Raw genomic sequence first — 27,684 nt, 5'->3', positions numbered from 1 at the left:
TTGTAGATTGTAAGCTCTCACGAGCAGGGTCGTCTTATTTTGCTTTATTACTGTATTGTTAACATTGTTACCTATGACTGTTGTGTTTGAAACTGTTAAACTGTAAAGCGCTGCGGAATATGTTGGCGCTATATATATATAAATAAAGATTATTATTATTATTTTTTCAAAAAGACAATTCCTTCTTCTGGAGAAGTGATGATTGTTATTTTTGACGCATATTTAACTTGTATGGTGGAAGTCTGAGACCACTAAAGGTACCTTCACACTAAACGATATCGCTAGCGATACGTGACGTTGCAGCGTCCTGGCTAGCGATATCGTTTAGTTTGACACGCAGCAGCGATCAGGATCCTGCTGTGATGTCGCTGGTCGTTGAACAAAGTTCAGAACTTTATTTGGTCGTCAGACCGGCGTGTATCGTCGTGTTTGACACCAAAAGCAACGATACCAGCGATGTTTTACACTGGTAACCAGGGTAAACATCGGGTTACTAAGCGCAGGGCTGCGCTTAGTAACCCGATGTTTACCCTGGTTACCAGTGTAAAATGTAAAAAAACAAACAGTACATACTCACCTTCGCGTCCCCCGGCGTCCGCTTCCCACACTGACTGAGCGCCGTAAAGTGAAAGTGAAAGTACAGCACAGCGGTGACGTCACCGCTCTGCTGTTAGGGCTGGCGCTCAGTCAGTGCAGGAAGCGGACGCCTGGGGACGCGAATGTAAGTATGTACTGGTTTTTTTTTTTTACATTTTACGCTGGCAACCAGGGTAAACATCGGGTTACTAAGCGTGGCCCTGCGCTTAGTAACCCGATGTTTACCCTGGTTACCCGGGGACCTCGGCATCGTTGGTCGCTGGAGAGCGGTCTGTGTGACAGCTCTCCAGCGATCAAACAGCGACGCTGCAGCGATTGGCATCGTTGTCGCTATCGTTGCAGTGTCGCTTAATGTGAAGGTACCTTAATAGGGTATTCCTGCGCGTAGGAGTTCTCTAGTTGTGTATTGAAATTATTTCCTTTTTTGACTTGTGGCTTTGGACAGATCTTTGAACAAGGTTATTTTGTCATACGGAGATGTAAGGGTTCTTGAGTTTCTAGTCAGGGCCAGAAGAGCATTCCTTACCCATCCAGGGTAAAAGGATACAATAACGTCTCTTGCTATATTTGGAGGGAGAGAGAGTGGTCTAGGAATTCTGAATGTTCTCTCAATCAGGTTTTGTACTTTGGTGTTAGGTAACAAATCCGATATTATAGTAGAGATATAGTTTTTTAATTGAGAAGATTGGACCGATTCCGGAATTCCTCTAATTTTTAAGTTATTTTTTCTTTTAAAGTCTTCATAGTTATTTAAGTCTTCCCTAAATGAGAGAATATCATTTTTCATCTTTTCTATGGAGTCTGAGATTAAGGAAATGTCTTTGAGATCCTTTGAGAGTGGGATTATAGATTTTTTATTTGATTTATCCATTGCTTTTGAAAGTACAGGAGGGTCATGGACCTTGGTAGAAGTAGGTTTGGGGGTTTTAACAAAAAATGATAAAGTATCTGTAAGTAACTTTTTAATAAACGCCTCTGAAGCCGTTTGTTTTATCTGATTGTTGAAATTCAGATGTCAACTTATAGTTAGTGTCAAAACCCCTTCCTGAGAAGTTCGCTGATGTAAGAAAGGCCTTGCAGATTTTAATCATGAATCCTTCAGATGGAGAATTTTTATAAGCAGGAATATTGTCCATCAGATATAAGGGTACCGTCACACATTGAAATTTCCATCGCTATGACGTTACGATTCGTGACGTTCTAGCGATATCGTTACGATCTCGCAGTGTCTGACACGCAGCAGCGATCAGGGATCCTGCTGAGAATCGTACGTCGTAGCACATCGTTTGGAACTTTCTTTCGTCGCTTGATCACCCGCTGACATTGCTGGATCGTTGTGTGTGACAGCGATCCAGCGATGTCTTCGCTTGTAACCAGGGTAAACATCGGGTAACTAAGCGCAGGGCCGCGCTTAGTAACCCGATGTTTACCCTGGTTACAAGCGTAAACGTAAAAAAACAAACCGTACATACTCACCCGTCGGTGTCCTTCAGGTCCCTTGCAGTCTGCTTCCTGCTCTGAGTGCCGGCCGGAAAGTGAGAGCAGATCACAGCGGTGCTGCGCTCTGCTCTCACTGTACGGCTGCACTCAGAGCAGGAAGCAGACGGCAAGGGACCTGAAGGACACCGACGGGTGAGTATGTACTGTTTGTTTTTTTACGTTTACGCTGGTAACCAGGGTAAACATCGGGTTACTAAGCGCGGCCCTGCGCTTAGTTACCCGATGTTTACCCTGGTTACCCGGGGACTTCGGCATCGCTCCAGCGCCGTGATTGCAACGTGTGACCGCAGTCTACGACGCTGGAGCGATGATCATACGATCGCTGCGACGTCACGGATCGTGCCGTCGCAGCGATGAAAATTTCAATGTGTGACGGTACCCTAAGTTGTGGGGATGCATCTCAGACTCTGTAGGAGTTTGCCTCAGATTAGAGTCTTCTGTAATTGAGTGTTGTAAGAAGTTTTCCGGGAGATCGGATTTCTGGGGGTCATTAGAGTCCTCTGAGTAGGAGTGGAGAGAAAAGGAATCAGAAGACTCTCCCTCGTATAAAGAATCACTCCCCTCTGGAGGAGAGGAATCTGCCACCTCCGTGAAGTCTTCCGAGTGTACGCTCTCTATCTCCTCGTGAGAGTCAGAGGAAGTGTCAAATTCAGAGTGTGAGACAGGGCTCGAAATTATTGGTTCTGGATGATACCCTATGACACTATTTTTTTTTATAGTAGAGGTAGATTTTGAATTAAAATTTCGAATAAAATTTTTAGTTATTGCCTTAATAGAATCTAGCCATTCCTTTTGTGAATCTAATAGAGGATTTAGGAAATCCTTGGGGTTTGACTCCTTAGGGCAGGGAGGGTTATCAGGAGGGGTAGAGGTGACGTAATCCCCTGATGTAAAGCCTATTTGAGATATCCCATAGGACTCAGCAGGAGAGCCTATAGCGTAATTTAGCTGTGTTTCTTTATCATTATCATCATCATTGTCGTCTGTGGAGATATCATTAAATTGTCTTTTATCTGGTGTTTCCCCATAAACCTTGTCTCCCTGTATATACCCTGAGATTTTTATGCTCCTGTAAGGGGATTTAGGGGTGGCACATCTCTTTTGAAGTGAATGGGGCTACTGTATACCGTCACGGTGTTGGAGCGGTGTTGTACTCACCGCATCAGATATATGCTCGATGGTAGCGCAGCCCTCTACCTTCTTCCTCCTCGTAGTGGGTGTCGCAGGTCGGGGTGAAGCCCTCCCGAGACCCTGGCAGTGTAGCGAAGTTCCGGGGGGAATAAGCACTGATGTCCCAGTGCTTCCTCCTGTCTAGAACATGGTCTCCTATCTGCTGGGAGCAGCCTTCCTCCTTTACATCGAAGCTTCCTGCGTCTTCCTTCTCTGTGTGCAGCTGCGCTCCTCCCTGTGTCGGCAATGCCGCTCTCAGACTTCGGGGTCCATCCTGTGTCCGGGTCTTCGGCACAAACTCCTGTGCCATGTGGTTCAGGCCGCTTCTCTGGCTCCGGGTAGTCAGCTGCATCTTGCCGGGTGCCTGCTGCTGGGAAGACACTGAGTCATCTTCAGCTGCTGTGAGCTTCCTCTCGGCGCCCGGGTCCACCGCGGCACTCTGCTTCTTCCCACCGCCATTGCTCGTCGCTGCTGGAAATACAGTATTAGCAGAGGTGTCAAACTGCATTCCTCGAGGGCCGCCAACAGGTCATGTTTTCAGGATTTCCTTAGCATTCCACAAGGTGCTGAAATCATTCTGTGCGGGTGATTAAATTATCACCTGTGCAATACAAGGAAATCCTGAAAACATGACCTGTTGGCGGCCCTCGAGGAATGCAGTTTGACACCTCTGGTATTAGGGTTTTTCAACCCAGTCAGTGTCCCACGGGTCTGCTGCTTCTTAGAAGTCCCCAGGGGCCCGGCATGTGGTCGGCTTCTGAGCTGCAGGTCCGCCATGTTTATTTCCAGGCGCGGGAAAGGTCCCCTCTGCTTTTTCGTCCAGGGGAAGGATTCTTCTCAACAAAAATGGGTCCCTTCTTCTTAAAGCTGATACCAGGCATAGTTATAAATGCTTTTAGTCCGAAAAATCCGCTTTTTGTATGCCTTTAGCCACTTAAATAAGGGAAATTGCAGGAGCTCCTACAAAGCAGGTCTGCTCCTATTCTCTTGCAAACCCCCCCCCCCCCCCTATTGCATTTTAACGTAATGTCGCGGTGACCAAAGAAACGTAATTCTGACATTTTTAATTTTTTTCTCTTTACACCGTTTAGAGATCAGGTTAATCCTTTTGTTTTATTGATTCTGAATGCGGCGATACCAAATATGTGTAGGTTTGATTTTTTGTTTATTGTTTTATGTTGAATAGAGCGAAAGGGGGGTTGGCTACAGTGAGTGCACATCAGAGAGGGCAGGCGGAGTATTCTTTATAAATGTCGGACATCCGTGCCGTCGCACGCGGCTCTCTTCACGGCTGGGAGTAAGAGCTCCTGTGCTGATACATCAATAGCACAAATAATTAAGTAAGCCTCCTGATGTGCCCATACACAGTATAGTGACGGGAGAAACCAGTCAAGGAGCTTGAATATACAGTATACGGATCTGTAAACTAAGATCCTGGGTTATTACAGTGATTCAGAAAATTCATTAGCCTCTTGGTGATAAGAAGTGGCAATATATGTCTAGGGGATGATATCTGTATGTATCATTAGTGGCTCATCCTTTACCACAGGGTTGGGGAACCTCAGGCGTGCAGGCCGTTTACAGCCCTCAATAACCTTCTATCTGGCCCCGGGCAGATTTCCGGGGACCACATTGCTTGGGTCAGCAGCTGTATTTTGACAGCCACCAGCCCTTTCATTTCTTCTTACCCTGTGAGCACACGAATGCAGTTTTCACTACTGAACACTGAGGCGCGTTCAATGAAAGATTACAACCTCGTTCCAGTGCCAGCGTCTGGTCATACTTTGTGGGCAGAGCTAGCAAGCAATTTGTACGGCCCCTGAAGGATGGTATAAATATCCAAATGGCCCTTTGCAGAAAAAAGATTCCCCGCCTGTGCTTTAGCACAATAGAAGCGTTTTCATCAGCAGTTTATGAATGTAGAGCAATGTAACCTATGAGTCTAACAAGATAGAGGATTTCTTTGGGGAATCTAATATCCATAAACAATCCGTGTCCTATTGCAATAAATGAAAGAGGAACAAGACCGGAAGGAACTCCTTGTTGTATGTAGCAAAGGAGATTTTTTTGTTAATTTGTTGCTTAGAAGTACAAAGTATCGGCCTAGCGGTGCGGTCTGAGGTCACGAGTAAGGTTTTTAGAATATATAAACGCACATGATCAAAATTGTTGGTACCCCTCATTTAATGACAGAAAACCCACAATGATCACAGAAATAACTTGATTCTAACAAAAGTAATAATAAATTAAAAATCTATAAAAATGAACAAATGAAAGTCAGACATTGCTTTTCAACCATGCTTCCACAGAATTAAAAAAAAAATAAAACTCATAAAATAGGCCTGGATAGAAATGATGGTACCCTTAACTTAATAGTTTGTTGCACAACCTTTTGAGGCAATCACTGCGATCAAACGATTCTTGTAACTGTCAATGAGACTTCTGCACCTCTAGACAGGTATTTTGGCCCACTCCCCAAGAGCAAACTGCTCCAGTTGTCTCGTGTTTGAAGGTTGCCTTTTCCAGATGGCATGTTTCAGCTCTTTCCAAAGATGCTCAATAGGATTTATAAAGGTCAGGGTTCATAGAAGGCCACTTCAGAATAGTCCAATATTTTCCTCTTAGCCATTCTTGGGTGTTTTTAGCTGTGTTTTTGGTCATTATCCTGCTGCAAGACCCATGACCTGCGACTGAGACCAAGCTTTCTGACACTGGGCAGCACATTTCTCTCTAGAATCCCATGATAGTCTGGAGATTTCATTGTACCCTGCACAGATTCTAGACACCCTGAGCCAGATGCAGCAAAGCAGCCCCAGAACACAACAGAGCCTCCTCTGTTGTGAACTCTGTTTTGGAACTCCCTCCTGTGGTCAGGAATGGTATTTCTGTGAGTTCTGTCCGTGGGTTCCCTCTGGTGGCTGAAAGTGGAGCTACTGGTCTGGAGGTGGCTTCCTCAGCTGCATCGTTTAAGGCTGGGCTGGTTCCTCTATTTAACTCTGCTCAGATCGTTACCTGATGCCAGTTGTCAATGTATCTGTACTGGTACAGATCTCACTTGGATCTCCTGATGACCTGTCTACTTCAGCAGAAGCTAAGTCCCTGTTAAGCTCATTTGTTGTTCATTTGTGTGCTGAATATATTTCTGAGTACCTGCTAAGTTTTGTCCAGCTGGCTATCATGATATTGTCTCGCTAGCTGGAAGCTCTAGGTTGCAGAGTGGCACCTACCGCGCCGTGAGCCGGCGCGGGGTGTTTCTTGCTCACTCTGCGTGGCTTTTTGTAGTTTTTGTGCTGACCGCAAAGATCCCTTTATCTATCTTCTGTCTATTTAGTAAGTCGGGCCTCCTTTGCTGAAACCTGTCTCATTCCTATGTTTGTGCCTTCCTCTTAACTCACAGTCAATATACAGTATGTGGGGGGCTGCTCTCTTCCTTTGGGGAATTTCTCTGAGGCAAGGTGAGGCTATATTTCTCTTTAGGGGAAGTTACCTCTCAGGCTGTGAAGAGTCGTCTAGGCAGAGTCAGGTACGATCCACGGCTAATTCTAGTGTGTGTGATAATAGATTAGGGCTGCGGTCAGCAGAGCTCCCACTTCCCAGAGCTCGCTCTATTTTTGCAGCTTTGACTATCAGGTCATTCCCGGTGCTCCTAACCACCAGGTCCAGCCATAACACTCCTCCATGTATCACAGTAGGGACAGTGTTCATTTTTTGATATGCTTCATTTTTCCATCAATGAACATAGAGCTGATGTGCCTTACCAAAAAGTTCCATTTTTGTCTCATCTGTCCATAGGACATTCTCCCAGAGGCTTTGTGGCTTGTCAACATGAAGTTTGGCAAATTCCAGTCTGGCTTTTTTATTTTTTTTCAACAACGGTGTCCTCCTTGGTCGTCTCCCATGAAGTCCACTTTGGCTCAGACAGATTGTGCGATCTAACACTGACTGATGTTCCTTGAGCTTGAAGTTCACCTGTTTGGAAGTTTTCTGGGCTGTTTTGTTACCATCCGTATTATCCGTCTCTTTGATTTGTCATCAATTGTCCTCCTGCGGCCACATCCAGAGAGGTTGGCTACAGTCCCATGGATCTTAAATTTCTGAATAATATGTGCAACTGTAGTCACAGGAACATCAAGCTGCTTGGAGATGGTCTTATAACTTTTACCTTTAACATGTTTGTCTTTAACTTCTAATCTTTCTAATCTCTTGAGGCAACTCTTTCCTTCGCTTCCTCTGGTCCATGTTGAGTGTGATACACACCATGTCACCAAAACAGCACAGTGAGTATCTGTAGCCCTATATACAGGCCACTCACTGATTCCAAGATTGGAGACACCTGTGATGCTAGTTAGTAGACATGCCGTGATTTAACATGTCCCTTTTGTCACATTTTTTTCAGGGGTACCATCATTTGTGTCCAGGCCTATTTCATGAGTTTTATTTTTTTTTTTTTAATTCTGTGGAAGCATGGTTGAAAAGTAATGTCTGAGTTTCATTTGTTTCGTTTTCATAGATTCTTAATTTATTATTACTTTTGTCAGATTCAAGTTATTTCTGTGACCATTGTGGGTTTTTCTGTCATTAAACGAGGGGTACCAACAATTTTGAGCACGTGTGTATATATATATTATAAAAACTCCACTCGTGACCCCAGACAGCACCGCTATGCCGATACTATAAGTGTGTATACTCGTGATGTGGTGGAGCACCTGGAGCTGACCGGGCAAAGAGCACTGAATAAATCCCTACAAGCTGAAATATAGAATACTATATGGGGCTTTAAATCCTCTGTGAATTAATATTAATCCGATTTATGAATATATATACTTGGGATGATGTTGAGCACTTGTGGCTGATTGGGAAAGTGCAATAAATATAAAATTCCGTTAAATATAGAATATCTGATTAGATTCTGAGTGAAAATCCTCTGTGAAGAAACACAAAATCAGATACAGTATTAACCTGAAGGATCCCTTATTGATTGGGATACTATACAGCCCCTTCTAAGAGTAACAACAATAAAACAGGTACACACTGTTATGATTCTTATTATTTGTTTTTCACGATATGACCTTGATGCTTATCTAATAGGTCAGAGTGGATAAACTGTCAAAAGCATGGTGGATATGAAGAATTATATATTTTTCATAATATAAATAAAAGTTAATATTTGTGCACATCTTCAGTCCACTTCAGTCAATGAATTTAGCAAAAACCTATTGATAGATTCGCTTTAATTTAAAAATATAACATTTGCAACTTTCACCTGTGGGAGGAAAACGTCCATTGAAATGAGAGTGTTGAAAATGCAGTAATATTGATTCATATCTAATATATAGCTCTGGAAAAAAATTAAGAGACTACTGCAAAATGTTCAGATTGTCTGATTTTTCTCTTTATAGGAATATTTTGAGTAAAATTAAAAATTGTTATTTATTCTATAAACTTCTGACAACATGTCTCCGAATTTCCAAGCAATAAATTTTGTATTTTTTTTCTGGCAAAGAAAAATGGTCAACATTTTCAAAAAAAACAATGCATTCAGACCTTAAATAATGCAAAGAAAACAAGTTTATAATCATTTAGAAGCAACAATACTAATGTTTTAACTCAGGAAGAGTTCAGATATCAATATTTTGTGGAATAACCATGATTTTTAATCCCAGCTTTCATGCGTCTTGGCATGCTTTCCACCAGTCTTTCACACTGCTTCTGGCACAAAAATGTAAGCAGTTCTTCTTTGTTTGATGGCTTGTGACTATCCATCATCCTCTTGATTACATTCCAGAGGTTTTCAGTGAGATTTAGGTCTGGAGATTGGGCTGCCCATGACAGGGTGTTGATGTGGTGAGCTCTTAATTTTTTCCAGAGCTGCATATATGATGATAAACTGATTTAATTTGGACCATAATAAGGGAGATCAACATTACATACTTTAACAAAACCTTTTGGAAAATGTCCCACCTAATGCACATCTCTATCACGTAACTTTTTAGAGTAGATTTGCAAAACTGTACAGATAGTATTCTTTTGATCCCCACTGTACATTTGTGTGACTCACATTTTATCCAGTGGCACATGTGAAAGGTAATCTGTACAAGGAAGCCAGGCAGCTTTTAATAGGGTTTCCACAAACAGGCTTTGCTTAAGCCAGTCCACTTAGCAGATCCCATAGGAACCCTGGCATTCACCCTTTAATCCTTATAGGGGATCTGGACATACAGAGTTCCCTGGGCTAGGTGCACTGAGTGGCTGCAGGCTGGTGAAGTGAGCTGGAATAAGAGTGTCATTTAGTCAGGTCAAACTTAGAAAGAGTAAAAACAAGACAAAATCAGAATTCAAGGACAAGGTCGAAGTCAAGAAATAGTAAATGTCAAAACCAGGAGAACAGAATACTTGTCACAATAGTAGTAAAGGTTTATTTACAGTGCAGCATGCTTGCCAATCGGTAGTTGTTTAAAAGTCTGCTAGTATAGAATCTTCATCAAAAATCTCTATGTGAAAAAAATCCTTAGGCCAGACTCGCATTCTACTCGGACTGATATGTGCAGACCGACTGAGGGTCAAAGGCATATGTGACAATGACACTGTTGAGTTCAGGTCAGAAGACCAGGGCTGAACTGTGTACTCGGACCGTGAAACACAGAAGTCTGTTCACACAATGTTTCATATCGAAATTACTAATTGAAATGGGAGTTGGAGTGAAAATGCTAAGAATTTTCTACTAAAAGGTTTTCTTATTTTCTAATGGGGTCCTCTTCTGTTGGTAAGAAATGTATAAATGATACTAAGACCACAATCCCAAAATGGCACATAAAACACAATAAATGATGAGCGTTTGTATAGAAGGTCATGTTTAAGGGCTTGTTTCCACTTGCGAAAAACACGTCCGTGTGTCGCATGTGAAAACCAAGCTCTGGCGCCGGCACTTGGGAGCGGAGCGTGGACACAGCTTGGACGTGTTTCTTGCAAGTGGAAACAGGACCTAACACACATCTACGACCCCGATTATCTTTATGTTATTTTCATGAAAATTAATATCAGCATAGAAAACAGAAAAACCCTTTCCTTTGGAAATATTTACCTAAGGACACTCACCTGGGATGTGTTGCTCTGAAAAACAGGGGGGAAATGTAGATATCAAAAAGAGCCCTACACAACGTACATACGTAGATATTTATGCCATATTTCATGCAAATTAAAATGCAAAATTCACATCTTGCATGAAAACTTTGTAGCCAATTATTTTATTTTTTAATTGATGTAGTGAGGCTGTGAAATTATTTAATTTTACTCACTTATGTGGTGCCATTAATTCCACAGCGCTTTACAGACATTATCATCGCTGTCCCCATTGGGGCTCACAATCTAAATTCCCTATCAGTATGTCTTTGGCGTGTGGGAAACCAGAGAACTCAGAGGAGAGGAGACCCACACAAACACAGGGAGAACATACAAACTCCTTGCAGATGTCACCATGCTGTTCAAATTCTAGGGTAGTTGATTCATTAATAGTGTTGAGCGATACCGTCCGATACTTGAAAGTATCGGTATCGGAAAGTATCGGCCGATACCGGCAAAGTATCGGATCTCGCCGATTCCAATACCCATGCAAGTCAATGGGACACCAAGTATCAGACGGTATCCTGATGGTTCCCAGGGTCTGAAGGAGAGGAAACTCTCCTTCAGGCCCTGGGATCCATAATACTGTGTAAAATAAATAAAAAATATTGATATGCTCACCTCTCCGGAGGCCCCTGGACATCACCGCTGGTAACCGGCAGCCTTCTTTGCTTAAAATGAGCGCGATCAGCACCTTCTGTGACATCACGGCTTCTGATTGGTGACATCACGGAAGGTGCTGAACGCGCTCATTTTAAGCAAAGAAGGCTGCCGGTTACCAGCGGTGATGTCCAGGGGCCTCCGGAGAGGTGAGTATATCAATATTTTTTATTTTAATTCTTTATTTTACACAGTAATATGGATCCCAGGGCCTGAAGGAGAGTTTCCTCTCCTTCAGAACCTGGGAACCATACACTGGAAACTTCCGATTCCGATTCCCGATACCACAAAAGTATCGGATCTCGGTATCGGAATTCCGATACCGCAAGTATCGGCCGATACCCGATACTTGCGGTATCGGAATGCTCAACACTATTCATTAACCATTTCAAGAGTGAGCTGCTAATCCCCGTTCCTGACCAGGCATATTTTCGTTTTTTTTTTTTCATTCATGCAGTTTAAAGAGCTGTAGAAAATTTTCTTGTATGATATTCAAGTAGTTTTTTTGCTGATAATTGGTGATATCGAAGTGAAAATAAAGGAATATGTGTCTGTCTTTCCCAATTTTTTTATTTGTTTTACTCCCTGAAAGAATTATTAAAATACATTTAAAATCCTTCCCAAAAAATGTGAATGGAGGGTAGGCAATGGAATTATTTTCACTTGATTGCAGTGTAAATGTGATTTTCTAATTTTTAGTCAAACATAAAAATGTTATATTAATGTGCAGAAACATAAAACACAAATCTTAATAAACACTTTATTACATTTATGAATCTAGAATATATGTATTGAAGGCGTCCTGGGTTCTACTATAGCGTCCTGTTGTAGTAGACTTGTCCTCGACATGCAGATTCTCTTTAGTTTTCTACTGGGAAAGGCTTAATTTCCTTTGCAACTATAAATATAAAAGAAATATATTAAAGAAATAAGAAAAATATACACTGGATGAGAAATAACGGAATCACAATACAAACAGATTATCATAATAAAGGAAATGAAAGTCGTATAAATTACAAAGCTTTTAGATCTTATCATGTCCATGGTCATCCCATTGAGCGCAACAAAAAGTAGACGCGCTTGTGTATCTGACTACAGGTGCCCATAAACCTTCAATAGCTGCTGTTGTTCGGCTGACGGCCATCCCTCTCGTCCTCTCCATTCACGTGCATGTGTTCTGAATGTGGAGGGGGACATAAGCCGGACAACTCGGTGGGTTATCCCATCTAGGCTCAGACATGTTAAAAATCAACATGTCTTCTTCTTTCAACATCATCTTTGGGGGCAGATGTAGGAGGCCTCCATAGACATTAGTAAGCTGGTCTCACCAAAATCGGCAGGTTCAGCCAGCTTTGCTCCAAAAGTGTGTAGGATCTTTAAGAGAAGGCTCACACCATGTTTAGGCATTTGGCTTATACGACGTCTACCACTAATGTGTGTCTTGGCCTTCCATTTGGCACACGTTTGGTCAGTATACGCTGATATATTTATATACATAGATGTCATCTATGCTTTTCAATTCTACTGTACAGCTATATTACATGATATATGTTCTTGAGTTTTTTTTACTATGAGTTAGTGGCACAAATATGAACCAGTCTGCACATTGGGCTGTATGCACATGGGGCATGTAGTTAGAAAGGGTATATGTTTGTAGTATATTTTATGTTATAAGTAAAGTCCAACTTGGAAAATTTTTATCAAAAAATGATTAAAATAGAAATAATACAAAACTCTAGTTTTCTATAAGGTTTTACTTAAACCTAAAGTCTTTATTCACTGTATTGAAATATCCCATGGGTCAAGTTAATTTATATACAAGTCTTGTACATTGCTAGTGTGGCAAATACTTACACATTGCCCCAAAAATCTCAAAGAATGGATTTACTAAGATTAAAAATCTTTGGTTTTTAATGAAAATTTGGTTCAGTTGTGCTTCCAATTTGTAATTCAATGAGGCATATATGAGATCCACCATGTTCTCCATGTTGTTGCACAGCCTACTGGATGGCATTCTGTAATGCAGTAAGAGGACTGCCTGCTATTAAATGGTATGAAACTGCAGGGGCTATGCACCACTGTTAAGGCTCTGCTTTGAGAATAAAGGTTCCATCAAGCTTTTTGATTTTGTGTGTAGACACATGAGGTATAAGATTCAAAAGTGCATACTGAAGTTTTAAGATGTGATCTTTAAGTATGAAGCTCTAAAGGGGTTGTCCAGAATCAGAAAAGCTTGGCTGATTTCATATACAGTGTTCCACCTGTCTACAAGTTGTGTAAAGTATGGCTGGTCAGGCTCATTCACTATAAGGTAAAATGGAACTGGTCAGTAGGATAAACCATCCTAACTTTCTGTGGGTATGTAGACCATAGAAAGTTAAATAACACATCTGTGATCTGATGTCTTATTCCAGAGAAATCCAGAACCTGTTAAGATCTATGGGCCGGACATAGATCTCCCAAAAAATCTGCGTCCAGAATCTATTTTAAATTAAAGGGGACAGTTCCAGTGTGAGACATGTAGATCAGGAGAGCATACTGTCAGTCATTACATGTCTCACACTGGTAACTCTTCCCATTCATTTAAAATAATCTCTGGAGGCAGATTCTCAGGAGATCAGTGTCCGGCCCATAGATCTTACCAGCTCATTTACAGATTAAGAAAAACTTGGAACTCTCTGGAACTAGACATCAGATCACAGATATCAACATATCATTGTATTCAGCTTCCTATGACCTTCATGCCCATACAGATGGCTTAGGATGGTTAATCCTACTGTCAGATTCCCTTTCATGAGTTTCTGACGCTGCGTACTTTTGCTGCATCAAAAACGCAGCATCATACAGTTCCAGCAAATGGAATGGGATTTAGAGAAGTCTCCTGCCCACTGTGCTTTTTTTATGCTGCGCAAACTCATCTGTGGTGCGTGTTTGAAATCCGCCACATGTCAATTTTTCTTGCAGGTACGCTAAGTTTTATGTGCAGATTTTCCCTATAGAAGTGCAACAGATGCAGGAAATCCACAAGTAATAATAATAATAATAATAATAATTTTATTTATATAGCGCCAACATATTCCGCAGCGCTTTACAACTTATAGAGGGGACTTGTACAGACAATAGACATTACAGCATAACAGAAATCACAGTTCAAAACAGATACGGAATGAGGGCCCTGCTCGCAAGCTTACAACCTATGAGGAAAAGGGGAGACACGAGAGGTGGATGGTAACAATTGCTTTAGTTATTTGGACCAGCCATAGTGTAAGGCTCGGGTGTTCATGTAAAGCTGCATGAACCAGTTAACTGCCTAAGTATGTAGCAGTACAGACACAGAGGCTATTAACTGCATAAAGTGTATGAGAACATGATGCGAGGAACCTGATTATGTTTTCTTTTTATTTTTATTTATTTATTTATTTATTTTTTTATTAGGCCACACAGGGATAGTTAGGTTAATGCGTTGAGGCAGTAGGCCAGTCTGAACAAATGCGTTTTTAGGGCACGCTTAAAACTGTGGGGATTGGGGATTAATCGTATTAACCTAGGTAGTGCATTCCAAAGAATCGGCGCAGCACGTGTAAAGTCTTGGAGACGGGAGTGGGAGGTTCTGATTATTGAGGATGCTAACCTGAGGTCATTAGAGGAGCGGAGGGCACGGGTAGGGCGGTAGACTGAGACCAGAGAGGAGATGTAGGGTGGTGCTGAGCCATGGAGTGCTTTGTGGATGAGGGTAGTAGTTTTGTACATTTTTAGTGTGTTTCCACTGCAGAAACGCACACAAAACGCATTTAGTCCGCACATGTATCGATAAAGTTTTGGCAAGGCCAAATACCAGGATGTATCAAGTACAAACTAGATGTATTTAAAACATGAGACATCAAAAAGAGACAAAAATTGCAGCATAAAAAATGAATAATAACGCAATAAAAAATGGACTGAAAAACGCACTGAGAAAACGTAAATAAACTAATATACATAATAGGTGCAGGAATGTGTGCAGTTTTTCTGCAAATCAAAAACTGACCAAACACTCGTCTTGGAAACAGCCTAGAGCACTGAGCTGCAATCTTTTACATGTAACCTGTAGACAGGGGTGCTGCTGTTTTATTTCTGAAACAATCTTGTTTTTATAATCCTGAATCTCCTCTTTAATGTCAGGCTTTTCCTTGTCTTTTACATAGTTACATAGTTATTAAGGTTGAAGGAAGACTTTAAGTCCATCTAGTTCAACCCACAGCCTAACCTAACATGCCCTAACATGTTGATCCAGGGGAAGGTCTTGTGTATACGCTGTCTCCAAATGGCAGTGTAGAGTGCAGAAAAAACGTGAAAAATTGAGCAAAATTAAATTTCTAGCTAAAGACTATTCAATCAGCTGTTGTCCAATTTCTTTTGTAAAGAGAATAGATAACTGGGGTCATTGTGAATGTGAGTAATTAGAAAAACATGTGTCTGCTTTACGGGATTTTCACTACTTTGGGAGATTTCAGGTAGCATCTTTATTGACTTTTAGAAGGTCTAATAACTTGTCAGAACATACATTTATGTTGGAACAATGAAAAACAATTCTTATTCATTTTTGCATTAATTGACATTAAAAATATTCTCAAGTATTGCATCACATCCAAATGCTTAGAGTCGTTTGGAAAATCCATTAGTCATGTGTTAACATTTCGATTTATTTACATTCCATTGATGAACGTCTTTTGATGTCTGAAGACTAACGAAGCTTGTACCAATGTGGACAAACGTTAATTGTAACCGTATCTGCAGATCATGAACGATACCTAGTGTGGAGTCCATAGAGCAAAGCAAGATGACAGACACAAATACAGTTTTCCTTGCAGCGATTTATTTAAAGGATATTTCCTTTAAAAAAAAGAAAGAAAAAAATTTACATAAAAATAAGAATCAGTTTTGAAAACCATTTCACTCAATATCTTTTTTTTCCCTTTTGGAACCCCAAAATAACTGTATCAATAAGTTAAAATGATGGATCTGATTTCTTAACTTTAAGGTTTGTAGACTTTAAAAACCAGCTGATTAATATTTTCTTATTCCATCATCCTAGTAAAAGGTCCATTTATTTTGCTTTGGATTGAAAACAGACTAACAAAGTGATTCATTTGACGTATTTGTTGTGTAATCATTTCGGACCAATAGAAAAAAAAGAATACACGTAAAAAAGCGCATTACAGGTAATAAATGTTATTGGTTCAGCAGTGCCATCTAAGTAACATTCAGAGTATATTAGATATATAGTGAACATGTTTTATGATGAAAGAGGGCCAATATACAGGTACAAATATCTACATGGGCATCGCAGAACTCATGTGTCTGTTTTATCTGTGGCAAGTAAAATTGGCATCTTCCTAAAATACTCTTGATCCTTTATCTACAAGTGTGTAATACCTGGGCAGTAGCCACATAGTTATCAGACCCTTCTATCAAGGTCTATCACTCCCACATCTAGCTATTTGGTCCAGTAGGGAAAACACTATTCCCATCTCCCAGCCTGGACAATTGTGGCCAATTTTGCCTGTTATGGCCAATGAATGTCTCCATAAGAGCAGTCAGATCAATTTCCGGGCTCAGATGATTTCTATACCTTCTTTCTATTAACACCGTTGATACTATTAGTCAGAAGTGTCTGGTCCTTTCTTAAATTTCCCTATTGATTTTGCATTACTACCCCTCGTGGCAGGATATTCCACAGCTTAACCAATACAGTCAGGAGGATTCTGATTGACAACACATTAGAAATATGAGGGATTGAAGCTCTTTAGGGTTAATGCGAGAACACAAGGTTTATCTACCGGAGCTGAGCCATTCATTTGGTTCTCTATGGGCCGACACGATTGACATTTCCTATCCTCACATTACAGTAACACAAGGTGAGACGCAAGTAGATTCATTACTAACACAAAGAAAAGAATGTTACCACAAAGACTGTAGTTATGGTAAAGCCCCGGTCTCCCCCACTTTCTTAGGATATACACATAACGTTCCTGTGAAAAGGGGAAGAGAAACGCAGCAATTTATTCCAATGGGTGGTTTTTAAGAAACTGGCAATTTAAACCGGTTGGGTGTTATTTAGTGCTATATGAAATGAAATGATCCCATTTCTCAAATGACAGTGTCTGCCAGGAGAAGTGAATAGCCTCTAAGGGTAATTGTCTCCTCATGATATTTCCATTAGACTCAATCTTGGCCTTTAATGACATTCACTTGGCTGGGCTGAAAATACAGACAAATCAAACACAAAACTCAGCATTTAACAAGTTAATTTCCTGGGTCCTATAGTCCTGCATTCACTGTGGAGTGCCCAGAGACTGGAGGGACAACACCACCCTGAACAAAGGCTACAAACTTGTCCTTTTTGTCTCAAAAGAAGGTCTTATTAACCCCTGTTTTCCCATCAACGGCAGATGGGGTTAAATCTAATTACAGATTGACATATATTGGATGAGATATATATATATATATATATATATATATATATATATATATATACACATATATATATATATATACACATATATATATGTTTTAAAGACAATAAGAATTTTACATTATTCGTGTGTGTGTATATATGTGTATATTAAAATATACACACACACATATATATATATATATATATATATATATATATATATATATATATATATACATAGACAGTATATATTCATTTATTATATATATCTTTTTTTCAAATATAATTTTCTTTAATCCAGAGAATACAAATGTATATACATTGAATAAGATATATCAAGCTCAAACACAAATATATATATATGTCTATAATGTGAACCCACATACTTTATATATTTTTACATATATATTTATATTTCTACAGCATACTGCATGATTTTAGAGTAATTATATGCAGACACATTAAGAAAAATCCAGCACAAATACAAGACTAGCATTGGTATCCTTGCTAAAAGTAAAACGTATTGATATTATATAGGTTTGGTTTGGGATAATCATGAAGTTTAATTCTAGTTTTGCCTATGTTAATCTTGATTTAATACTTGAATATTTGTAGAATTATCTGAGGAATTTTAAGTTTACTTTTTTTTAATGAATTTATTAGTGTTGAATTCGCTTGTGCCATAGTATTGATTGCATTAATGTAGGTTATACGAATATATATATATATATATATATATATATATATATATATATATATATATATATATATATATATATATATATACAAAGCTATACAGCTATAGATAGCTATACATTTATATCGGGAGATGGAGTTGCAGTGGCCGCCTCCATTGATCGCACGATCCCCCTCTGTGATGCTAGTAGATCTGATGTGAGGAGATCGGGCGATCCGCTCGGCGGGTGGGTTGCTGGGCTGTGTGCTGTATTATTCCTGCTATTATCCGGGCTGGTGTGCGGATCGGGGCGTCTTCTCTCCGATCCTGACAATACAGCAGGATGATCTGCTCCTCGCCGCCGCAGTCCTACCTGTCCCCGGCCGCCCGGCTCCGCCATGTGCCGCTGTGACTGCTGGAGGGAGGATGTCCCTGGAAGGAGACACGGTGCTACACTCCACGAGGACGCGAGAGGTCGGTGTCATGGCGGAGCCTGCATCCGTCTGATTGTTGGCGGATCCGTCTCTCTGCACTTCATGGCGCTGTTGTCATCCCTGTGCTAATAATGCTGCTGTTCTATACTGTACAGCCATGTGTATGACCTGTGTGTCGGTGTCTGTGCACATGTGGGTCTGTGTGTGGGGATGAGCAGCAGTTAGGCACAGTGAACATTTAGTGTAAATATGATTGCATTACTTTATTTTTACATAGCATAATGTATTTATAAATATACATAAATATATTGCTATAGTGTCTAGTACAATGTCTATGTCTGTAAATATATGTATAGCATGCAGGAAATAATAAAATATCATATAGGATATGAAACAAAACGCTCTCGGGATTATTATTGCTAAAATGGTAATATATTTAGCAGGGGTAATAATTGTTTCCCATACACTTGTGAATCCACATAGACAAACAGTTCACAGCAGTCATTTGTGAGAGGGATTGAGTCAGTTGGCTATCACTAGGCTTCAGGTTCCTATGCAATAAGAAGAGTGCTGCAATATTAGGAGGCATTATTTACCACTGCTGATGGATGTTGTGCTTTAGATTGTGGTCAGCACTGGGGGTCTTATATCCATTGAGGTGAAATACATGATGCCTCTTCATCCAGGTGGGGAAGGTAGATGATCCATTCAGAGCAAGCTCACAACCTTCTGTCATATTCCTACTCCGGGCAACAGTCAAGCAATGCAGACCGCAACCCCTATACACAATGGAGAAGCTGTATTTCATACTGTTTGATATATAGATATATATATATATATATATATATATATATATATATATATATATATATATATACTGTGCATATATATACAGACACGTGAGTATATATACATAGGAAGTTATATACTCATGTATATATATATATATAGCACACCTACATGATATAGCTTAATTTATATATATATATATATATACACATATACACACACATAAATGTATGCATACAAGCACACAATGTTTATTATGCTAACATACATGCATATCTATGTGTATATACACACACATATATATATATATATATATATATATATATATATATATATATATATATATACACACATACATACATATATATCCACACTATACATGGAGACCGGTAACTCCGCTTGTCGGTGAGGTTATTAACACACACATATATGATATAGTTACACATATATGTTGCATATACTAGTCACAACATGATTATAGCTCTTTATATTATTCTATGGATTTGGTGACTTTTATCAATGTTCTATTTGCTTATTGCACTTATGAATAAAATCTGAATATTAGATTTTTCAATATAAATATATAAATAGTAATCATTTTTATTTATAAAGCAGCCACATAATCCGCAGCACTTTGCAGTTCAGATGTTTTGCTTAAGCATACACTATATGTTGTCAATTACGTTATTAATCTTCTGATATTATTTGTAGTTGACGCTCATGTGTCTAGATCCTGGCCGCCGCTCACGTATGGGTGTATAAAACACTTCTTTTCACCTATACTTGACTGGAGTGCTGCCTTTTTGTTTTATTGCTGGTGGACTTGGAGTAAGAACTCAGGAACTTGTTCCCACTCGTGTGAAGGTGCGGGTTTTTTTGTTTTTTTTTTTTTTACATTATATCATATAGACACAGAAATGTTTGAGTATGTACACTATATATAGGAATGTACATGAACACATTTTTATGGTACAGCATATAGCAATAAACCCTAACCCAAGATGTAACAGTAACACTTAGTAATTTTCTCTTTAAGTGGCGTTATTTCATAGCAGTTAAAGAATTACAAATAAAAAAATAAATGTGGCATGGAGCGTTTTTCTCCAGCTTTATTATAATCCAGTCAATAGTCTGATTTGTAATATGATTTATTATTTTTTTTAATCTCAACATGCAGGTCAAGTAGTCTTTCTTGCCTTGAGATGGGAGATCGGATAGTTAACCACTTTCCAGGCTGATTAATGTCAAGCTGTATGAGGCATGTTCTAAATATGCCTGCACTGAAGTGCTTCCTTTCCCAACCTAATCACCTGTCTCTGTCATTGCAATAAAATATCCTTTTGGGTTGTACATGCCTATAAACAATAATATTAATATTTACATATTTATATTATAGTTCAAAATCTGTTTTTCATTGAACTGATTACAACAATTTCTATCAGGGTCAGGATCCATATAAAGATGACTCTAGACATAGCGCTTTTACACCTGTCAAATTCGTGTGCCCCATTAGTATTCAAATTTCCTTTCTGAAAGTGCATGCAATGCGATGCAATAATGTAATGCGATGCAATAATGTAATGTGACACAGTAATGTAATGTGATGCAGTAAAGTAATGTGATGCAGTAAAGTAATGTGATGCAGTAATGTAATGTGATGCAGTAATGTAATGTGATGCAATAACGTAATGTGATGCAGTAATGGTAACGTAATGTGATGCAGTAATGTAATGTGAAGCAATAATGTAATGTGAAGCAGTAATGTAATGTGAAGCAATAATGTAATGTGATGCAATAATGTAATGTGATGCAATAACGTAATGTGATGCAATAACGTAATGTGACGCAGTAATGTAATGTGACGCAGTAATGTAATGTGATGCAGTAATGTAATGTGAAGCAATAATGTAATGTGAAGCAATAATGTAATGTGATGCAGTAATGTAATGTGAAGCAATAATGTAATGTGATGCAGTAATGTAATGTGAAGCAATAATGTAATGTGATGCAGTAATGTAATGTGAAGCAATAATGTAATGTGATGCAGTAATGTAATGTGATGCAATAACGTAATGTGACGCAGTAATGTAATGTGATGCAATAATGTAATGTGATGCAATAATAAAATGTGATGCAAAAATGTAATGTGACGCAACAATGAAATGTGAAGCAATAATGTAATGTGACGCAGTAATGTAATGTGATGCAGTAATGTAATGTGATGCAATAATAAAATGTGATGCAAAAATGTAATGTGACGCAACAATGAAATGTGAAGCAATAATGTAATGTGACGCAGTAATGTAATGTGATGCAGTAATGTAATGTGAAGCAATAATGTAATGTGACGCAACAATGAAATGTGATGCAGTAATGTAATGTGATGCAATAATAAAATGTGATGCAATAATAAAATGTGATGCAATAATAAAATGTGATGCAATAATGTAATGTGATGCAATAATAAAATGTGATGCAATAATGTAATGTGATGCAATAATGAAATGTGACGTAATAATGTAATGTGACGCAACAATTTAATGTGATGCAATAATGAAACGTGATGCAGTAATGTAATGTGAAGCAACAATGAAATGTGATGCAGTAATGTGATGCAATAATGTAATGTGAGGCAATAATAAAATGTGATGCAGTAATAAAATGTGATGTAGTAATGTAATGTGATGCAATAATGTAATGTGATGCAATAATGTATAATGTGACGCAACAATGAAATGTCATGCAGTAATGTAATGGGAAGCAACAATGAAATGTGATGCAGTAATGTAATGTGATGTGATGCAATAATGTAATGTGATGCAATAATGAAATGTGATGCAATAATGAAATGTGACTTAATAATGTAATGTGACGCAACAATTTAATGTGATGCAATAATGAAACGTGATGCAATAATGTGATGCAATAATGTAATGTGACGCAATAATAAAATGTGCTGCAGTAATGTAATGTGATGCAACAATGTAATGTGACGCTATAATAAAATGTGATGCAGTAATGTAACTGTCACGATCAGCTGCAGCCACTGATGCGGCCCAGCCCATAGACGTCCCCAAGCCGACCACCTATGTAGGCATCGGGTGCGTGTCCCCTGGTGACACAATACGGACCCTTTATACCACAGAGGGGGACCCGGGCCTACCCGAACTAGGGTAGGGCAGAGACCGGGGTTCTGTGGCAGCTGAGCATGTGGACAAGGAAAGAGATACGTAGGAATTGATTACACCGCACAACTTCAGGTATAGAGAAAGTTAAGTTTACTAAAGTAAAGTCACACAGTACATAAACCAAACATGACTATGCCAGGCTCCCGATTCCACACCTCCAGAAGGGTACCACCAAGTGGACCCCAAGGCACCAATGGATCACCGAGGCACATATAGGCGGGACATAAGGACACAGGCAGGACATCAGGGTAAACAAGGTAATCAGTATGCAGGCAAGACGTCAGGGTACAGACAGGACATCAGGAAGGACATCAGGACACAGACAGGGCATCAGGACATCAGGAATACCGGATAGACATCTGGGACACTGGCGTGGCAGTCCAGGGCATCGGCTGGGACACTGGTGTGGCAGCCCAGGGAATCAGTTACATCAGGGCATTGGACACAGGAAGGACATCAGTACACAGGCAGGGTTACAGAGTACAGACAGGACATCTGGACCCAGGGTCACCGTCAGACATCAGACAGGAGTCGTTCAGTTCCGGACATCCGACATGACCTACAGGCACCACCAGGCTCCAAGCTCCAGGCAATGGTCATCAGGTTCCAGACTGCGGTCGTCAGGCTCCAGGCATCGGACCTAGGAAGGAACTCAAGCGTGATGGTGCAAGCACCGCTGTACTGGACGTGGGCCAGACGGGTTTAACACCGCCTGGTAGTCAGAGCACAGAGTAGTAGATGCTCAGCAGAAACACCGGTTACAAGAGACTCAAAGTCACTGGGTGTGAGGCTCCAGATGCAGAGGGATTCCAGGAACATAATCACAGCAGACACAGTTCAGGCAGGTTCAGGTACAGGATCAGGGCCTGGATATACCGCCTCCAGGACAGGCGCCAAAACAGGAATCAAGGCAAGGACTTTGGTACCAAAACATAGACAGGAGAGGTGCAGGAACACAAACACACATAGCAAAGTTCAGGAGCTTTGTGAGTAGCTCAGGCCCCACCCATAGGGCAGGGGAACTTTATATAGGAGCTGCCCCTCAGCAATTGGCTGGGGACAGCATTTCAAGTACACACACTAACCCTGATAAAAGCAGGGGAGGTGTGGCCGCACACGCCCTAGCAAAAACAAACCATTACAGCACAATCAGTGCAGGAACTGTGGCACAGGGCACCTGCCTGTGACTGCAAGCCCAGGCACGTGGAAAGTCATGCACCAGCTGCAAATGACCTCGCAACCTGCAAACAGCTTCCACAGCGGCAACCAGGGACCGCACAAGCAGATGGTCAAGCAGCAGAGCAAAGACCTAACCACCCATGTACGGCTACTCAGCAGAGTCGGGAACTGAGAAGGCTCCATACAGGTAACAGCCAACAGTATCCCAGCTCAATTAGGGGGAAAGGAGCAAAGGGTTAAAGCAAAGACATGCATTGTCACACCGAAAACCAGATACAGACAGAACAGCGTGACAGTAACAAGTCATGTTAAGCAGCATATTGTTGCTGCCTTGATCCCCATCAATAGCTTAAAACTGCTTTCAGTGTATATACCAGTTTAATATGTCCAGGAATTATCATACTCTATTATTTATCATTTTCTGTAACTTGCCATCTACTCTTTTTAGCAGCAATATGCCAGTACTGTACGTGCCCAGAACAGCCTTTCCCTGACCTCCCAGCATTGCTCTGCTTGCCCTGGACCTAATGCCCACCTCTCTGATATGCTTCTATATAGTTTTGTAGACAGGAGAGCAGAAGCAGAAAGACAAAGGCCTATCCCCACTCCCTTCACCCAGCACTGTGTCTCTGCTTCTAATGATGGATTATTCTTGACAACTTGTAGTAGACAAGTCAGAAAAGGAACACCTAGTGGCCGGCACTTTGAACCAATATTTTGGGTTTAATGCAAGATTTTACGTGATGTGATCTGCAGATTGTCTATCACATTATTTATCCAATGAGATGAAGTTGTCAGAAAACAAAGTGACCATGCAAAATAGCAATCATTTAGTAAACAGCAAAAAACAGATACTTGGCAATTACTTCAGTGGAAAAAGGAAATATACGGAAAGTTTGACTCTTTTTTTAGCTGTGTGTTTGTTATGATGTTTCTTACATTCACAGACCGTTTCAAAACCCATCCACGGCATCTCCATGAAATTTAGAACCTGTGTTGCCTCGACTATTTAAAGATCTTAATTTTTCTTTTTCAGCCATTCCTTTGTGGATTTACTGGTATTTTAGAGTCCATTTTCAGATGAGCTACAATCTTCTAAAGGTTCTTCTTTAGCATCCTCTGGTACAATAAACAATTCCTGGTGGATGATGGTGAGCTGCCTATTCCAATTGTACAAATTAGCCTGAAACCAAACATTCCCTCCAACATGCTTTATCAGGTTCTCCTTGTCAATTTTACCTTTGATTTTCAACAAACATATTGGTACCATTACCAAATAACATGTTCCTCTTCATTCAGAGCCCAGCCTTCCGTGGTATACTCGTGTTTGCCTAGGTCTTTTTGAGCAAACTTTCATTTTCCCCAATGTTCTTTCTGGACTGAAAAGGTTTTCTTCTGTCACACCTCCTATGACGATCTAATTTATGTAGCTTCTTTTAATATTAGTCTTTATCAATAGTGGAAAGACGTTCCTGTAGTTCCCACATAGTGTATATACCCGCTCATCACCATTGGGACAATTATGTGCCCGATCCACCAACCAACAGCCCAACCATACACTTACTCATATGGCAAAAATGGCAAGTGGCTTCTGGAGGGAGTCGAGAAGGAGGTGTAGAATACTGTTTCATGATCCCGAGAGATCCCCAATATGCTACTTACCCTTATTACCTACATTTATTACCAGCAGCAATTGATGCAGATTCTACATTGCCATGGCATGACGATGACAATATAATACACTTATGAACCCAGGCACAGTAGCTGCACTGTTGTTGTGACTATGGATAGGTTTTTTGGGGTACCCCTATGTTCTTGGTAAGATGGGAGCCAAGAGCAACACTGCAAACATGATCATTGTCACATAGGGACACATTGCTCAAAGAATGATCATATCCAATGCTTAGAGAGAATTTATCACCAGATAAAAAGTGGCCAGTTTTTGCTCCTTCCAATTCCTGCTGTTCCCATGAGTATTCCATTGGTTTTTTCTTATTCTGCCATACGTTTCCAGAGATATGGACATTTTTATTTATTGCTAATTTTTATGTTGTTTACCATGGAGATGTGGCTCCCAAAATTAGCTTGGGGACATGTCATTAAGCTGCTCTGCAAAATTACCCTGTGATCAATGCCAATTTGGTACAGACCATAAAAATTTGAATATTGGGTACAATAATTAAAAAGGGCCATATCTCGGGAACTGTATGGCAGATTTAAATAAAACAGAAAAAGGAATTCTCAGGGAGCGGTGGGGATAAAATAGGAGTAACAATTGACCACTTGAGCTGATGATAGCTACACTATATTATTTTTCCTTTATGCTTACATGTTCTGAGGATTGATTATCATCATCAAGACTTTCTTATCACAGTGGCTCAGTGGTTAACACTACAGCTTTGCAGTGCTGGGGTCCAGGGTTCAAATCACACCAAAGATAACATCTGCAAGGAGTTTGTAAGTTCTCCCCGTGTTTGCATGGATTTCCTCTGGGTTCTCCGGTTTACTCCCACACTCCAAAGCAGGGCTACCACTAGGAATTTCGGGGCCCCATAATGGCAAATTTTGGGGGCCCCCTTGAGATTTCCCCAGGCTCCACCTCTTGAACCTTCCACAGTCCCACCGCCCACTCATAGAAAAACTCCACATCTGCACCCCACATCCTCACCAATCACACATTAACAGTTCCCATCACCAGATCACACACATATAGCTAGCAGCTTTGTTTTGGCCAAAAAAAAATTTAAGCCTCCACCACAGCAAGGTAGACTCTTTTGGCCGGGCCCTACTCTACTCTAACCTATTAAACATTGGTTAAAATATGCAATTCAATTTAGGTGTATTTTTATGTATTTTTCAATTTTTAAAATGACCAATAATATCACATACAAGGGACAAATACCATCGCACCATGACAAGACCACATATTACCATGACAGTGACCAAATATTATCACATACAAGGGACAAATACAACAGCACCATGTCCAGACCACATATTACCACCACATGGTGACCAATAATACCACATACAAGGAACAAATACCACCACACCATGACCGGACAACATATTACCACCACATAGTGACTGAATACTACAATACTGATCATTAATAAAAAAAAAAACAATACACAATCCATTCCTGCCCGTGTCTTCATTCCTGCCCCTATGTTTCCATTCCTGCCCCTGTGTCTCCATTCCTGCCCCCAGTGTCTCCATTCCTGCCCCCTATCTCCATTCCTGCCCCAGTGTTTCCATTCCTGCCCCCAGTGTTTCCATTCCTGCCCCCAATGTTTACATTCCCGCCTCCCGTGTCTCCCATCCTGCCCCCAGTTTTTCCATTCTTGCCCCAGTGTTTCCATTCCTGCTCCCGCATCTCCATTCCTGCCCCAGTGTTTCCATTCCTGCCCCAGCGTTTCCATTTCTGCCCCCTGTGTTTCCATTCCTGCCCCAGCGTTTCCATTCCTGCCCAGTGTCTCCATTCTTGCCCCAATGTTTCCATTCCTGCCCCCAGTGTCTCCATTCCTGCCCCTAGTGTTTCCATTCCTGCCCCAGTGTTTCCATTCCTGCCCCAGTGTTTCCATTCCTGCCCCGTGTCTCCATTCCTGCCCCCTGTGTTTCCATTCCTGCCCCCTGTGTTTCCATTCCTGCCCCAGTGTTTCCATTCCTGCCCCGTGTTTCCATTCCTGCCCCCTGTGTTTCCATTCCTGCCCCAGTGTTTCCACTCCTGCCTCAGTGTTTCCATTCCTGCCCCATGTCTCCCATCCTACCCCCAGTGTTTCCATTCCTGCCCCCATTGTTTCCATTCCTGCCCGTGTCTCCCATCCTGCCCCCGTGTCTCCATTCCTGCCCCGGGCCGCTTTCAATAAATAATAATAATTAAAAAAACTTTCTTCTTACCTTGCCCCTTGCCGCACTCCTGCGGCGAAGCTCCGA

At 40.6% G+C, this 27,684-nt stretch overlaps 1 long non-coding RNA gene across 1 annotated transcript in view; it reads right to left on the bottom strand.

Annotated features, from left to right (window-relative positions):
- Positions 1-11,352: 11,352 nt before the first annotated feature.
- The window catches only part of LOC143804561 (uncharacterized), an 81,647-nt gene continuing 65,315 nt past the window's right edge, over positions 11,353-27,684 (bottom strand). Inside the window, exon 3 of the long non-coding RNA XR_013221054.1 lies at positions 11,353-11,944. This is a non-coding gene — a long non-coding RNA (uncharacterized LOC143804561). The remainder of the gene's footprint in view (positions 11,945-27,684) is intronic.

Source organism: Ranitomeya variabilis, chromosome 2 (genome assembly GCF_051348905.1).
Source record: "Ranitomeya variabilis isolate aRanVar5 chromosome 2, aRanVar5.hap1, whole genome shotgun sequence".
Classification (NCBI taxonomy): domain Eukaryota; kingdom Metazoa; phylum Chordata; class Amphibia; order Anura; family Dendrobatidae; genus Ranitomeya; species Ranitomeya variabilis.
The sequence above is the reverse complement of the archived record's forward strand: the minus strand, read 5'-3'. Positions and strand labels throughout refer to the sequence as shown.